This window comes from Cicer arietinum, unplaced genomic scaffold (genome assembly GCF_000331145.2).
Source record: "Cicer arietinum cultivar CDC Frontier isolate Library 1 unplaced genomic scaffold, Cicar.CDCFrontier_v2.0 Ca_scaffold_6340_v2.0, whole genome shotgun sequence".
NCBI classification, from domain to species: Eukaryota; Viridiplantae; Streptophyta; class Magnoliopsida; order Fabales; family Fabaceae; genus Cicer; species Cicer arietinum.
In genome coordinates this window covers 1-5,243 of record NW_027339987.1, presented here as the reverse complement: position 1 = coordinate 5,243, position 5,243 = coordinate 1, and positions in this window count along the sequence as shown.

The following is a 5,243-nucleotide window of genomic DNA, read 5'->3' as shown; positions in this document are numbered from 1 at the left end:
AGCGCACCGGGGATATTTTATTTTGAGCCCAACATTACTGAGAGAAAGAAAGCTCAAAACTGCTTCAATATAGAAATAAGATAATATAAATAATGGAAAGACATATTCATAGAAGTCACAATTTCGAGAAAAACGTACTTGAATTAGTCGATTAATTTGAAATGAGAACCTAATTACAATCGGTCAAATAATGGATTGTAGGTACTACACTTTAAAATCTTATTTATATTCTATAAATACAAATTGTACAAAAAGGGGTTGCAAGAAGGGGTTTTGACTCAAAGTGATCCTCTTTTACTTTCCATTTATCAACTATTCCCTTATACTTCTGTAATTCTTAATTCTATACATCAATTGTATAAATTAACACTACGGAACTTTTAATGAATGTGCAACAAAGGAACAATTTTTTTCCTTGATGTTGCTGCTTATAGAATATCACACTAATGAGCAAATAGCTAAATTACTTGAAGAACTTTCAAGTTCGTTAATAGTAGTTACAAATAACCCTTCCTAAAATTAGAATAATTACTAAATGTTTCTATGAGGAAAATATTATGCATCATCTTTGTTGTCATTTACTGTTACCAAACTTTCACTTTTAAGTCGTTCAAGTTGTATAGAGGAAGGATTCCAGACGAGCAATTATAGTATTCAACAATAAAAAAATCTTCATGGAAATAATGCACCAACGAAAAGACAATATATTCATGCATAAATTGAAAGCATCATAGGATAAAAGCCACTGCACAAATATCATTTTAAAATCACACTCAAAATTGAGAGATTTTGACATCACAATTAAATTGTATGATAGTTTAGGATATTTTCATGTCGGGTCAATCTATATTCAAGAAGGACCTATAAAGGATTCAAAATGTGTTATGTTTTAAAAAAATACCTTAAAAAATGTTAAGAACTTAAGATAAAGCAACAGAAAATAAAGTGATAGAGAAGAGAAACACAAAATCAATTTATCTTGCAAGAAAATATATCAAACAACTTTCAAAGATTGCAAGACATTGTTTTTCATCTAGCATAGTGTGGATTCAAACAACTTTGAGAGGATTTCGAAGGCATCTAATCAAAGGAGGCATGGAAGATCTTGGTCAAGTAATACACATGTGGGGAAAAGGCCAATAAAGTGAAGCTCCAAATGGTACGTATGAAGGCGATACAAACTATTGCAGATGGAATAAGGTGAAGTTGTGGCAGATTACTTCAATTTTGTGCAGAATGTTGTTAATCAGATGAGAACAAAATGGGAGTCAATAATTAACTGGTGGTTATTGAAAATATCCTTAGAACATTAACACAAAGGTATGATAATTTTGTGGGGGCCATTGAAGAATCAAAGGATCTTGATAAGATAAAGGTGGGGGATTTGCAAGGCACCCTTGAAGCTCGTGAACTGAGAGTAAGAGAAAAGTGTGCACCAAACTCAACATCTCAAGTGCATGCCCTACAAGCCCAAGTTAGCAAGAAGACCAGCCAAGGTAATGTGAAACACAACAAAGGAAAGGGTAAATTAAAGTGGTACAAGAAGTATGACCCTGATGAAGGGGCTGAGGATTCTGATGAAAGGGCTGGAAATTCAAGAAATTAGAACATAAGTGATAACAACGACAAGAATTCAAATGGCAAGAAGAAATTCAACAAGAAAGGGATCCAATGTTACAATTGTAAAAAATGGGGGCATTTTGCAAATGAATGCAAATCCAAGAATGTCCAAAGTGAGGATGATGAAGCTCAAATGGCATTTGAGGACTTGAGTTCAAATGATGTGTTATTAATGGCTACAACAAAATCAGATGATGACTGCCCAGAGTAGTAGTATCTTGACACAAGTTGCTCTAATCATATAACTGATCATAAAGACTTGTTTATGAGCATCAATGAGAAGATAAAAAGAGAGATCAAACTTACAAATAATAGCACATTGAGAGCTGAAAGTGTAGGCAAGACGGTGATTCAAAGGAGAGATGGCAAGTAAACAATCATTTATATGTGATGTGTTGTTTGTGCAAAAAAATGAAAGAAAAAAAAAATGCTAAGCCGAGGGCAATTGCTGGAAAAGGTATATTCAATGAAGATGGAGCATGGTGAAATGAGAATGATTGATAATTCAAGAAGATTGATCTTGATGGCACCACTGTCCAAAAATAGAACCTTCAAGATTGATATTCAAATTAGTGAGAACAAGTGCCTAGGTGTTAAAATCAGGAATGAAGACTAGCTATGGCATCAGAGGTTTGGCCATTTGAATTTCATAAGTCTTTAAGTGTTGCAGCGTAAGGAAATGGTGCTAGGAATTCCATAAATTCAAATGCCAAAGAAGATTTGTGAGGAGTGTTGTCAACCCCAACAACATAGAAAATCATTCAAATCAGAATTGCCAACTAGATCCTCAAGAATTATGGAGGTAATCTTTTCTGATGTTTGTGGTCCTTTTGAAGAAGTTTCAATAGGAGGTAATCACTACTTTGTGTTATTCAATGATGATTTTACAATAAAAACTTGGATCTATCTAATCAAGAAGAATAGTGAAGTGTTGGCTGTATTTAGTGGATTCAAGCTGATGGCAGAAAAACAAAGTGGCTACAATCTTAAAGTGATTAGGACAGATTGACGTGGTGAGTATCAATCCCATGAGTTATGTGACAAAGAGGGAGTGATTCATGAAGTGACTACGCAATATACACCACAACATAATGGAGGTGAAGAAATTAGGAACATAACCATTCTTTATATGGCAAGAAGCATGCTGAAAAGGGAGAAAAATGCCTCACAAATTATGGGGAGAAGCAGTTTCAACAACAATATACATTTTGAATAGGTGTCCAACCAAGAGACTGGGCACTAGGACACTTGAAAAAGCTTGGACTGGAAGAAAGCTAGTTGTGAATCATCTGAGAGTGTTTGGCTCATTGTGCTTCAGGGATGTGCTAGCTCAAAATATGAGGAAGGTTGATGACAGGGCTGAACAAATGGTGCTACAGGGTTATGATGCAATTGGAGCTTACAAGTTGTATGATTCAAACCATAACAAGGTGGTTATAAGCAAGGGCATATTGGTGGATGAATCAAGAGGATAGGAATAGAAAATAAGTGAAGCCAGCACGAGTAGTGCAACCAATCTAGACATACCAGCCAACTCCATCAGTCCAACCATCAACGCATAAGTAGTGGAACTTAATGAAGGCCGTCCTGCATGAACAACTAGACAACCAGTTCTTTGAGTATGTGAGAAGGTTTGAAAGATCTAGGCAACCTTTAGTTAGATTGCAACCATATGAAGTAGCACCAGACGTAGTCATCAATGCAAATAAAGAATTAATTCATTTTGCTTTGCTGGCTAAATTAGAACTAGTAAGTGATGAAGAGACATTAAGTGATCCTAGATGGAGATTAGCAATGTAGGAAGAGCTCAAAGAAATAGAGAAGAACCAAACCTGGGAAATGATGACCGATCTAGTAAATAATAGATCAATTATTGTGAAATGGGTATATAAATTAAAATTGAAGTCTGATGGAGAGGTTGTCAAGTACATGGCAAGACTTGTAGCATAGGGATTCTTGCACAAACATGGACTGGACTATGATGAAGTGTTTTCCCCAGTAACTAGACTTGAAATAGTGAGGATGGTAGTCTCAATGGCCAGTAACAATGGCTGGTCTATGCATCAATTAGATGTCAAATCAACATTCCTCAATGGTTCACTAAAGAAGAAGTGTATGTAAAATAGTCACCAGGATATGTGAAAATAGGCAAAGAAGACAATGTGTACAAGCTAAAGAAAGCTTTATATTGCCTGAAGCAAGCCCCTAGGGCCTGGAACAAGACAATTGACATATTCATCATAGAGCAACAATTTGAAAATTGTGTGAATGATCATGTAGTGTATGTGAAAAAGGCAGCATCAACACCTGCATTATTGATATGCCTTTAAATAAAGGATTTGCTAGTGTCTGTCAGTGATGAATCACAAATTCAGAAGTTCAAGATCAGAATGGAGAATGAGTTTGAGATTGTCTGATCTAGGCATGCTATCATATTTCCTTGGCGTTGAGTTTGAAACCAGGAAAATGGAATTTTTATGCATTTAAAGAAGTATGTAAATGACGTATTGAAAAGATTCAAAATGTTAGATTGCAATGGAACTAGTACCCCAGCAGAAGCAGGACTGCTATTGTCTGAGGACTGGAATAACGAGATGATTGACCCTACAATCTTCAAGCAAATTGTAGGATCCTTGAGGTGATTGTGTATCACAAGGCCATATATTGCATATAGTTTTCGGTTGATTAGTAGATACATGGAGAAGCCTAGGACATCACAATACATGGAAGCAAAAAGGATTTTGAGAAACTGAACTTGTATCCCATAAATTAGAATGGAGATGAAGCTGAATTTGTTGGTTTTATTGATGCAGATTGGTGTGGAGATAAGGACGATAGAAAGAGTAGCACGGGCTATAAGTTCATGATCAATAACTCACCATTCTCATGGTGTTCGAAGAAGGAAAGTATAGTAGTCTTGTCCACATGTGAAGCTGAATATGTGGCTGCATCAATGGGAGCTTGCCAAAGTTTATGGTTGTCTGAATTAACGGCATAATTGGGCCTGAGAATTAATGAAGCAGTGAAGCTGAAGATAGACAAAAAATCAACAATTGATCTAGCAAGGCATCCTAGTGTTCGTGGAAGAAGCAAGCACATAGAAACAAGGTTTCATTTTCTAAGAGATCAAGTGGTGAAAGACAAGATAAAGCTAGAGCATTGAAGTACCAATGATCAAAAGGCTAACATCCTATCTAGAAGCTTGAAGAGGGTGAAGTTCCAAGAGATGAGGAACAATCTTGGATTAACATAAATTGAATCACTTTGAATTAGGGGCATGTTAAATGTAATTAAAGTGATTTGTAGTTAGTTAGGGATGTTATAATACATTTAGAAGTAGTTAACAAGGTTAGAATTCTGTTTTGACAATTAGTGCTTAAACTGATATAAATTTATAAAAAAGAGAACATTCTCTAGATGCAGTCAAACAATCTCTGTTTTCATAACATTATGTTTTCTTCTCTCTTCTTCTCAATTTCAATTCGTCTCATTTATACAACCTGTTCTTACAAGACGCCAAAACGGTGTGAAAGGGAAATGAAATGTGTTTGGTTTTGGTAGTGGAGGATTGAAGATTGGTTGTATTGTTTTTTCATGTTTTTATTTATTTATTTATTTATTTA